The sequence below is a fragment of the Alligator sinensis genome, unplaced genomic scaffold, assembly GCF_000455745.1.
Source record: "Alligator sinensis unplaced genomic scaffold, ASM45574v1 scaffold642_1, whole genome shotgun sequence".
Lineage (NCBI taxonomy): Eukaryota > Metazoa > Chordata > Crocodylia > Alligatoridae > Alligator > Alligator sinensis.
Genome location: NW_005842289.1, coordinates 1371443 through 1383782, shown reverse-complemented (window position 1 = coordinate 1383782; position 12340 = coordinate 1371443). Strand labels below are relative to the sequence as shown.

Genomic DNA, 12340 nt, shown 5'->3' with positions numbered 1-12340 from the left:
GCTGCCGGGCTGCAGGGAGCGCGCGGGGCACCGGGCACCGCAGGACGCCCGCGCCCCCGGACAGGGCTGCGCGCTCGGCAGAGCTCTGGGCTCGGAGAGGAAACAGTCACAGGAAACAGCGAGAGCCAAGCAGGGATCAGCAGGGGCGGCTTGCAGCCAAGGCCCCGCGTCCGTGCCCGGGGCTGACGCTGGCAGTGCCCGCGCTGCGGCTCGGGGCAGTGGCGCACTCTCCCCGGCTGGCGGCTCTTGGAGGCCCTTCCGACCCGCCCGGCGCCTGGACTGCCCTGAAGGCCTAGTCTCTCTGCCACAGCTATGGCCTTCAGGGCCTGGGTGCAAGCAGGATGTTTTGAACTGGTCCATAGCTCTGGTCTCTCTCCCCAACTCCACGAGGCTGTGCTACACCTGCTTACTATACGTCCTCCGTGGTGACAGCCCAGCCTGAGCCCCATCCCCAGCAGGACAGGCAACACCCACCAGGCACCCTCATACCACAAGACCCTTTTCTTTTTATTCAAAGGATTTGGAACTGATCTGGCTAATTTGACCTGAAATTACAAAACAGAACATGAAAATATTTCCAAAGTATAACTCCTGCCCCCCTGCAACCTGTAGCACAGAGGTTTTCAACCTTTTTTAATAGGTGTACCCTCTACAGCCAGACATGGAGCAGTGGAGGGGAGTTGGGGGAGGGTGCAGCCAGGCACAGAGCAGGGGGGCTGGGTGGCAGCAGCGGCCACCATGTGCGAGCTCCTTCCCCCCCCCCGCATGGCCGGGTGGCACCTGTGTGGCCCTCAGAGGGGCACCACTGCCCTTGCCCACCCCCCACCCTGCTCCTGAGAGGTGGCAGCATGGGGTAATGGGTGGCGATGCTCTGTCCCCACCTACCCGCATGTACAGGCAGTCCTCAGACTTAGGACACAATTGGTTCCTGAAAACCACATCTTAAGTCGAAACGTTGTAACTCAGAACCAATTTTCTCATAAGAAACAATGTTATAAATGGGGGATTGGTTCCCGAACCAAGGCCTGATACCCTATTTTCACAAAAAATACCCCAGAATTTTGTTCTCAATCAATTATAGATGACTAATATAGCTACATTAATGTATTTATATTGTAAATAGCAACCATATTGATTTGGAAGGACTTCTTTTGGGTGACTTCGCCGGACTTTTTGAAGGGTTCTTGGCTGGAGTCTTCTCAGGAGTCTTGGCCGCAGGTTTTTCTGGAGTCTTGTCTGCTGTTTTAAAGAAGCAGACAAGGAAGATGAGCGACGCAGCGAACTTGTTTGCTGGCATGGTGTCGCATCAGATCAAGCGTTGTAAAGTCGAAACTGAAGTCAGAAAGTTGAAACAGGGTGTCAATTTAGAAATGTTGTAACTGCCAAACGTAACTCACAACATTGTAAGTCGAGGACTGCCTGTACTCCCTAGGGCTTTCCCAAGGTCCCCCTGCCTTAGCAGATGCACAAAGCACTTTGAATGCGCAGTTGTTAACCTGAACTTCAACTAGAAGCTGGGGGAGGGGAGTGGAATCCCCAGTTTGGTTTTATGGTTATATATAACCTCCCACAGTGGGGTGCTAGTCCATGAAGCAGCCAGGTGCTACTTCAATACAGAGCATCATAAAAAAAGTAGTATAGTTCTTGGGCCCTGTGCAACCAGTAAAACTCACTGCTGTGCCGCCTTTGGCACAACTCTACATCGAGGCTTAACAGCAGGTTGGGTGAATCGGTTGATGCTGCTGTAACTGGGTGTTGTGGCCTATGTGGTTGCGAGCATCCATTCCTTGCTAGTGTGCAAAGGCACAGGGATATCTATGAAAACTGGAGCTTCGCTTCATCATGGCTTCCTGGACAAAGTAGGAAAGACCTGTCAGAGTGGACAATAAGAGTCATTCATATGACTGTATCAAATACAGTCATTGGTGGATACTGGTACTTAATTCTTCAACATTTCCAAACAGCAGAAAAACAGCATGTAGCTACATCTTAGCTGCTTTGGAAAAAATACTTTGTGTCTTAAGGAAATGTAATATACAAGATATTATTTCAGTAATGCTGACCAGATTGGAACTACAGACCAATGTATGACTACTCTGTGCCACTTAATAGCATAATGGAAATTTGGCAAACTTACAGACAAACTTATTAGAGTCCTTATAATATTAGGCAGCAAAGATAATGAAGCAAGAGTGCATATGTTGTGACAGGCAGAACAGAAAGTTCTTGCTATTGATAAATGCTGCAGTGGCAAACAAGTAAAAGAATAAGTCACAGAATATTCAAGCATTAAATATTGAGAAAATGTATCCAACACAGGAAATACAGGTAAACACAGAGTGAAATAGTTGTGGTCCTCAGAAAAAAAGTAAGCAATGTCTACATTGCAGGAGAAAAAATGAAAATGACATATGCCTGGCATATGGTGCCACATGGGTTTATTGCAAGAAAAGAAATTGTTTTGCAGAAGTTTGCAAACAGAGACAGAAGCAATCTTACAATATTCACTGAGTGGAGAGTGACAAAAGTACCTCTCTAAATGAATTTCATTGCAAATTAGACCTGCAGCTGTAAAAATGTTGGGGAAAACAGTGATTTTGCCCACCTAGAACTGAAAGCATCACCTCAGAGATTCCACTGTTAGACTGACAGTGATTCTATCTGCACCATAATGAGCTGCAAAGATTACTACAAATGTGGACAAGATAAATCATCCAAACTCCAGGCTCAAGTTCTAGAGCAGGAGTATCTTCTGGGACAATGCATACAAAATCTACCCTGAGAGGTAGTTGTTAAAGCAGCCATACTGCAGAATAGCAGTTCTGAATAATTAACTTAAAAAAACCCTGGATAACATTGTGGATTTGAGAGTCCAAGAGAAAGTTACATGATCTCCAGACTGGAGTCACATTAGATGAAAAGATGGTTTCTGGCAAGTAAAACTTGATGAAAGAAGCTGAACTTTGATGGATTTCTGAATTCATTTTGCCAGCAGTATGACAATTGTGGTACAACAATTTTCTTATTTGTACAGAAAATTCAACCCTTGCACCATGTATGCCATAATTGAAAAAGTGGTCCAATGTGGAATGATTCAGGAAGATACAAAGAGTGCTCCCATTTGAAAGAGACATTCCATATTCAATCAATTTTCCATCTTCAGACAACCTTAAATTGTCTTTATATTGTCTTGCATGTGGTAGGCTCAATGGAGGGTGCTGCATATGAAAACTATGAAAGCTTGGATAGTGTATAAAACAACGGCTGGGGCAAGACTGGATTGTGGTAACAAGACTGCCACAATAAAATCAAACTCCACTAATGGCTTGCAACCCATTAGGCATCAAGACAGTAGAGTGCTTGTGGTACCCAATACCAGACCCATGACATAAAATAATAAAAGTGATTAAAATTATTGGCAGTGCACGGAGTGCAGAAAAACACAGTCTTCATACCTAGACAAATCCAGAAGAGCTAGGCAATTTAACAATTGTCATATGATGGTCATCCTTTTTTTTCCTGTTTGTTCAGCCTTTAATTGACCAACCATCAAGGAAAAATTCTTTGAAGCTATATGTAACAGGGTGAAGATTAACTTTGTTCCTAAGGGGAGGTTAAAGGGGCTCAGCGGATGAGCAGTAAAGAGAACACGGGCCAAAGACAGGGCAAGAGCAATTACACACAAGGTTCAGCTGAGGGGGTAGCACACTGGGAAACAATTAGAACTCCATGATTGACCTGGCGGTTGGCAGCGAATGAAAGGACTGGGAAAGCAGCAGTTCCTTGCGCCCTGGTGCACCACGGGAGACAGAGAGGAATGGCGAGGAAGGCCAGCACAGAGAAAAGAGATGGCAGAGAAACTGCTGAACGGAGAAATGCCAGAGTTGGGCTCAGTGAGTGAGGATATAACCATGGTGAGATCCACTCATAAAGACGTGAGGAAAGAAAAGGTACTTACCTTCATAGAGACCAACAGTGGGGATGATTCCCAGTGAGGAATGTTGGGATGACTGGTGGAGAAAAGAAATTATTAAGGAGCCGACCTACAGGCAGGGAGCCCAAGGGGACGGGGAGGGAGCACGGATGTCAGCTGGTCAGTTATCTAGCCGCTGCTAGAGATTTACAGGGAACACCACAATAAACCAATTAACTTTTGCTTTCTGTGTGGGGTGATTGACTAACCTACATCTTGTTGGGGAATTTACTTTCTCATTTTTCCATCAAATCAAAGCATGGCAGGAAAGCCCCCGGGGAGAGAATTCATTAATCACTTGGAACCCCCCCACACTATACAATTAAACAGTATAAAAACTAAGCAGATTTGCCAGCAAGGTATGTACAGCCCGGACCAAGAAGCCATCCTGCCACCCAGCCAACAAGTGAAGGACCCACGCTTAGAAGCTGTACAACAACTGCTTCCTGCCTGCATTGGGTAAAGATCTCTGTGCAGCTAAGATAATACTAAGGACTAATAGCTTGTTTTATATTGGGAAAGAGCCTTTTCCTGTTATTTAGTTTTGTAGCTTTTTTTCTGTTATTTAGTTTTGTAGTTTGTTGGAAGTTATTAAAACAAGCCTTCTGCTATTCATCAGCTGAGTGTTGGGTCAATTCTCAACGCACTAGGTTTAAAAACGTGTTTTCTAAGTCAACATTTCCCAACTGGTGTGCTGTCAGACATCAACAGGTGTGCTGCAGAATTTTGGGGAGCCATGCCCCCTGTCTGTCCGTCTGTCCACAGCAGCAGCAGGCAGGGGGCATGACTCCAGCGAGTTATCCAACCACCATGCCACACCCCGCTGCCCCACTCTGTGTCCAGCCACACCGCATCACCCCCACCCCCACTCGACATCTGGTATGATGCAATTTTTTTTTATTTATGTAAATGTGCCATGGGATGGAAAAGGTTGAGAAATGCTAATGTAAGTGCACCAGAGGTATGTTGCAAATGCAGTTGTGCTTCTAAACATGAGCATACTCATAGCAGCCAGGATCATCCAGCTGTGGTGGGGACAGTTGAAGGTCATATTCCCAATGTACTAACTACCTTCTTCCAAGCACAGTGGCTTCACCTGTGATTATCACAATGATGATGTGGTGGCCTGTATCCAGTTCTGCTGTTGGCAGTCTGGCATGACCGCTCTGGAGGTGCTCATTGACTTCATCTCTGGCCCTGTGGCTGGAAACAACTTGCAGTGTGCCAAGGGATTTGAGTCAGACAGCCCATGGCTTTAACATCTCACCCAGGCTCAGGTGGAACTCAGCTGAGAGTTTGAGGTGGCAGGAAGCAAAATGATCAAAATATGTGATGTTTATGACAGCACAATCGTATATTAAGGATGAAAAGGCCATTTGTAGTTGCATATTCTTACAGTTTTGGTGATGTACTGTATTTTTCTTTAGATATGATGATTCTAAGGTTCCAACATAGTATTTCAATTTTTCAGATACTGTTTGGCAGGCAGAGATGACTCCAGAATAAGGCAATGCTAGAAGGACTTGAGGGACAGGGGTAATTGCAGGTAATCTCTTACTGTGTGCTTGTGGGGACTCCTGCACGGAAGCTAATACTGATCATGATTGTAATCTGATAGCTGTACACAATAGAGCATGTCAGGTGAATCTCAGACTGAACAAGAAACTATTCAGACTATGCCTGCCAGCTGTGTTGTTTCCTGGACTCCTCCTAATAGATGAGTACTTCAGATCAGATCTCAGAAATTCCCTGGCAAGCAATATGCATGGCATACAGGTTTTGGAGGGATTTGTTAATGTTCTGTCCATGTTCCTGCTGCACCTCTCTGCTCTAACTTAACCACTTTGGAGACAGCCTAATCAAAGTGCTGGATAACGTTGGGAATATTAACAGAAATAAGCTTTGAAGCAAATTCCAAAAGGTAGACATTTAGCTACTTAGTCATAAATTATTATGATAACATAAAGGAATTTGTAGCTGTTCAGCATGATGCTAGTGAACATGGCTTAGGAACAGAGCTATTACAAAATGGCCAGCCTGTAGTATTTTCCTTTAGAACCATTGGCAATATGTAGGGGGTGCATACAGGTGCACGTGCACTCCCTGAGATTGGCGGTGCCCCCCCTGTGATTGGCTGCTGCCACCACTGCCAGTGGCACCTGTGGCTGGTTGCCTTTCTCTGCCCCCCGCGCGAACACTGCTTGCAGCATCTGCAGGGGATTGCTGATCACTGCTGGCCACCACTGATGCTGCTGGCAGTGTCTGTGGGTGGTTGCTAACCGCCTGTTGGCACTCACCACCTCCCCCTCCCTGCTACCGATACCACCGTGGCCACCTGTGGAAGCTCCCCACTCGCTGCCGCCATGCCCCTGTTGCCGCCACTGCCGCCACCACTACCTGTGGGCAGTCGCCCTAGCCCCCAAACTCCAATGGCCTGCGTCATTCATGTTCATGTTTAGGACTGACTGAGCAACCGGTAAATGTGACAGCCTAACTATTTCGTAATTGCACTAATAATTTTGAGCTTCATGGAACTCTTTGAAAGCCTCTTGCCATGGACAATGAAATCCTCAGCATAAGTGGAGAAAAAGAGTTTCAGCAAAAGTCTGTCTGAACATATCCACCAAAGAAAATCCCATTATGACAGAAATGGGAAGGGTGGGGGAAAGGACATGGTACTTCCAGCACTGAGAACTGTCACTATGTTCAGTTCACTGTGTCCACAGCTGGTGGATGTGTTCTTTCCAGGCCACTAGATACCATTTTCCCTCTTCTACATTGCTCCTCCCTTATCATAAATATAGAGGTGCCAGAAGGGGCCAGACCTGGTAACTGAATGGTGACAGGGTGTGCCAAAGTAGTGCATCCTCAGAGGTGCCATAATCATATCTCAAAACCCAAGGAAACCTCATTACCCAAACACTTTGTTAATGCCTAGCCCTACTTGCTGCCCTTCCAGAGTATAGAGGCAGCAAATTTAAAGCTGTTAACATGAGGAACTTCAAAAGGAAGTGATTCATCATCATCACCTATCTTGGACTCTACACTCTGTCCTCTCTGAGCAGAGCCCTAACCCCTCATGGTGCTACCTCTTTTCAGAGGATACATAACCCTATATGTTTGCAGAATGGATGGGCAGTAGAAGCTGATGTATTGTATTTTCATGTGGGCAAAGAGTTAGTGATTTCCAGCTGGCTATACCTGGCCTAAACTAAATTACAGCTCTGCACAAGCTACATCAAGCTTGCTCTGCACAAGCTATATCAGATATACCGGGTGTTCCCAGCCTTCACCCATGTTCTAAGGATATCTCTGGGATGCCTCCTGCCCTTCTCTCCATCCTATAGCGCATTGTCTTGTCTGTTCCCAGCAGGGATCCTGGTTTTCCCTGACAAAAAAATGGCAAATTCTCTGATAAAAATGACTAATTCTCAGATTACATACCCAAAATCCATGATTAAAATGAAAGGCCACTGTATATATATATATATATATGTATATATTAGATGAACACAATGTTTTATTGATACATTTACAATTTTAAAGCAATTTGGAAGCCCACCAGTGCCTTAATCACTATAATAAAATAAATTCTAAATACCTATACATTTTAGTATTTGATTTGGGGGTTTTTATCATGGAAAATTAGAGCTTGCTTTGCCCCCTTAGCTCACAGAATACAGGTCCAGGCCCCTCACTCCCCCCACCACCTCCCAGTCCTGTTGGTGGTCCTCACTCCCCTTCCCCCCAGTTCCCTGGCCCTGCTGGTACCCTTTACTCCCCCCACACAGCCCCCAGCCCTGCTAGTGCCCCTCATTCCCCCCACCCCCACAGCCCTCCTGGCCCTGCTGGTGCCCCTTACACCCTTGCAGAGCCCCCTGGCCCTGCTTGTGCCCCTCACCACCACCCTGCATAGCCCCCTGGCCCTGCTGGCGCTCCTCACTCCCTCCTACCCTAACACACACAGCCCCTGCCCCACCCCCAGCCCTGCTGGGTGGGCCTCCAACTGCTAGTGCTATGGGACATGGGTCCGCAGCTCCTGAGCCCCGATTGCTGCCCGCAGAAGGTGGCAGGTGCTTCAGTGGAGCGGAGCATGGATACCAACTACCCTCTGCTGCTGCCTGCTGGTGGCTCCGGCAGAGGTGGGGCTGGCTCCCCACCACAGTGTGCACTCCCGGGGGGCAGGGAGGACCTGTGCCCCCCAGATCTGTGCATGGGGTGAGGGCAGGCTGCCTGCTGTGGGCTCGGGCCCCCACCCTGCTGCCCTCCCCTGGGGCCTTTGCAGCCCAGCAGGTGCAACCCAGCACAGCAGGGCATAGTAGGGCTGTGCAGGGAAGCTTCTTGCTGCTGTGAGCTCTGCGCTGCCCTGGCAAGGTGCCCCCTGCCCAACCTGCAGCAGTGGGGACAGTAGCATGGGGTTCTGTCCCTCATTGCTGCCATGCAGGCAGGGGATGCCTTGCCATGGCAGTGCAGAGCTCGCAGTGGCAAGGAGCTTCCCCACATGGCCCCACTCTGCCCTGCAGTGCCAGGTCGCACCCGCTGGTTTGCAGAGGCCCCTGGGGGAGGACAACTGGACAGGGAGCCCAAGCCTGTAGCAGGCAGCCCACCTCTGTCCTATGCACAGATCTGGGGGGCACGGGTCCCCCCTGCCCCCTGGGAGTGCAAGCAGTGTGGGGAGTTGGCCCCACTCTCTGCCCCCCAAATGAGTTGCCTGCAACCCTGTCCTGCTCCCCACCGGGTGCTAGCAGCCAGGTATTCCAGCCCTGGGCTCCAAGCCATCCTCCCCCCCCCCCCCCAGCCCAAGTGAGGCAGCAGCCCCAGCCCCAACCTTGCCCAACTCCCTCCCTCCATCCTTCCTCCCTATGGAAGCATCAATTCCCACCCCCATGTTTACCTGCGGAAGCTGCTCTCTAGGCTGCCCGGCAGCCTTGTGTATATATACACACATGGTGCCCCCTGCCTGATCACCCTCCTCCCGCTCCTGCCCCCCACAGCTCCTTGCAGAGAGAAACTCTGCCAGCATGCAGACAGCTCTTTGCAATAGTGCAAAATCCACTGGTTTCTCTGTTAAAATGAAAAATCTGCATTTTCCTTGGGTAAAGGGGGAAATTCACATTTTTCTCCATTTCCCCATGGGAAATGGAAAAACCAGATCCCTGGTTACCAGGCAGCTAGAAATCCCCACAGCAAGAAAAAGCTGTGTTGCTGCTTTACTGGCACAGCCCTTGAAACTCATCTTAAAAGTAAGGGTCCTATTGTCTCCTAGGAGTAGATACACCTCTGAGTTTTTTGTTTTGCCTCACCTGTGTTTTTAGCCATTTGCATGACCTTAGCAACTCTGACATTCAGATGCGAACATTGAAGATACTAAAGGTCCCCAGAGTGGAACCTAGGCCTCTGAGCTGGGCTCTAGGCTCTCTACACAGCACAGGGGGAGAGTAATGTGCTTCAGAAAGGGAATTCAGAACAGCCATGCCCTGAGCAGGGAGCTGCCTTAAGCTAGTCAATAAGGAAACACTGTGCCTGTGTCTAAGCACCCACCTCTTTCCAAAATTTAGGTGCCTGAATTAGAGCTGGAAGCAGGTATCATTATCCACTCAGGATCCAGAACTCAGAGGCCTCTCCTGGTAAGCAAGGCTCAATCTTTCCTCCTAAAATGTGGCTGGAGAAGGATGGGAGTGTCCACTTTATGTATAATAGCCTAGCGCAGTGTTTCTCAAACAGTGCGCCATGGCACAAAAGTGTGCTGTCAGAAATGAACAGGTGTGCCGCAGAATTTTGCCATGGCAATGAGCTACAATAGGTATGAGGATGGGGAATGCCTTAACAGGTGTGCAGTGGAAAAATTTTATTAATGTAAGTGTGCCTTGGGCTGGAAAAGGTTGGGAAACACTGGCCTAGTGATTAGTGTTCCAAAAGTAAGAGAGCTAGGCTCTAGGCCCATCTCAACCTGTAGGAGTTTAGATCTACAGCTCTCAGCTTCCACTATACTGTGACTTTGGGGAGGGGCACTCTCCACGTGTCCTGTTGGGGCTGTGGGGAGGGACACTTCATGTGTCCTGTTGAAGCATGCCACTGGATACCCAAGAATGACAGGTTCATGTGCCAGAGAGAGAATACAAAGGGAGCCAGACTTTGTAGCCTAGGGGACTCGCCTCATGACAGAGACTTAGACACTGGCTTAATTTGTCATATACTGCTCCACAGCATTGAGCATTTAGTGAAGCTGTGATGCTCTCTGCATGGGCTACTATTATGCAGTGTCCCTCTAACCCACCTGAACCATTCCTGACTTTGACCCCTGCTACCATGGCAGGAAAGTACAGCAAGGTAGAGCACAAGGGGGAATACGAAGGTTCCTGAGCTGTAGCTGCTCTGAATAGAAGGGGGCTGCTGGGGCTTTAGAGGTGGGCAAGAGCCAGGGCTGTGACCAGAAATGGGGCTGTGATGGTGGAAAAACAGTTTCTGGAGCCAGGAAATGGACAAGCCTATCTACTTCACAGGTGTCCAAATCCTTTTACAAGTTTAAAGCGGTGTTTCCCAACCGGTGTGCTGCAGCACACTGGTGTGTCGCGTCAGACATGTTCAAGTGCACTGCGAAATCTTGGGGGGGCATGGCTAGAGTCAATGCTGCCACCACCGCCCCATGCCACCACCGCACCCTGGCCAACCCCTTGCTGGCCCTCTCCACCCAGCTCCACATTCAGCCGCTTAGCCTGCCTCCCCATCCCGCTCCGATGGAAAAGGTCATGTAAGTGTGCTGTGGGACAGAAAAGATTGGGAAAGGCTGGTTTAAAGGGAACTTCAGATGGGATCTATAGAAAAATCACTTCTAGTTGGCTGCCCTCCCCCATTCCCTGACTTCCTGAGGAGGCACAGCCAATCAGAGCAGCTCTGTGTGCAAACAACAGCCTGTTGTCAGTGCAGGCACCAGGCAGAGCTTGGAGCAGGTGCCCCACCAGTCCAGCAAGTTCCTGATATGGCTCCTTGTGATGCCATTAGTACCTAGGGCAGGGAAGCAGAAGATCTTTCTAGTGCTGCTCCAACCAAGAGAGAGGAGGGACTCTTACAAGCTTTTGGGTCCCACAGGGAAGCCCTCACGGCAAAAGCACCACTCAACCCCCGCTTAAGCACTATAACTGTCCCTCAGTAGTTGGTAGGGAGAAGTCCCTATGGGTGGGGGCCAGTACTAACCAGAGTATATAATGGAGGTGCTCCAGTCACATGATTGTCATGGCCCTCTCTGGATCTTTAAGCAGAGCCTGGTGCCATCCAGACTGGCCCAGCACCTGGGACTTCCACAGTTTCCCTGCAGCCGCTACATGGCTAATTCTAGCCCCACTCTGAGCAGAACCTGCCATCCCAAGCTCATTAGGCCTGTTTTCAGCCCATGCTGTGGCTGTGCAGTAGGGAGACCAGGATTCTGAGAAGACATTAGCACAGTAACGAGCCAGGCAGGCCTAGAGCTGCTCTAAAAGCTTTTTAATCTGCAGGAGAAATGTCTGCTTTGTGCACTTCCCCGCATCCAGTAACGAGCTAAATGAACCCTCCGCTTGCATTGCACAGCCATTTCCAGGAAAAGACAGACCCCAGATGGAGGTGGCAGCACCTGCTTTGTCAACACAGCCTGTTGTTCTGAAAGCCAGAGGAAGGGGAGGAGGAGTTTGGGGGAGAGCACAGCAGCATTTCCCTGGGTTGAACCATAGTCTCACTGGGCCTGTGAGAATCCCAGGGCATCTCTCCAGGCTTGCTGGGTGAGTGCTGCCTGCTGAGCATATGCATCCCAGTGGCAACCTCCCAGCAGCTTCTGCCACCTCCCCATCAAGTTGTAAGAAAGTTGTCTGGCAGAAGAAATGACCCAAGCTGCATAATCAAGACTTTTCCTAGGACTCAGACAGCAGCAGATCAAGGATGCCGAGTACTCCACCCCCAGCTCCGGTGGCTTCCTGTCCTTAGCACTGTCCATCTCCCTTTGGAGTTCTTGTCTCAGACATTGTTTCCATGTTACACTCGCTTTCTCATAGCCCACCATTAATAACTCTCAGCACTGCTGGCTTAGCCAGGCTGCACTTTTGTGTGTCACCTCTTCCTTCTCCTTATATCTTGATGTGTCTCTTGTATCATCCCTTATAATCTTCCCCTCTCTTTCTCTCTAAATGCTTCTGCTGTCCACCTTTACCCCTCTTTTGATTGCCCAGGAAGAGAATGAGAATTTCAGCACTTGAGCTGCATAGACTCGCCTCATGAATGAGATCTCATGTAGCAGACACTGGCTATCAGGCCAATGGCTTTTGGCTTTTCTCCTGGGATTTCATATCCTGAGCTTTCATTAAGATTGTCTGTTAACTAAATTAATATCTATGCATA

General features: G+C 48.9%; 1 long non-coding RNA gene across 1 annotated transcript; it reads left to right on the top strand.

Moving 5' to 3' along the window:
• The first annotated feature begins 1169 nt into the window (after positions 1 to 1169).
• LOC102378142 lies at positions 1170 to 12037 on the top strand. The gene is made up of 4 exons (XR_003095109.1): positions 1170 to 4432; positions 5445 to 5519; positions 9532 to 9600; positions 11540 to 12037. It is a non-coding gene; the product is annotated as an uncharacterized LOC102378142 (long non-coding RNA).
• Positions 12038 to 12340: the final 303 nt, after the last annotated feature.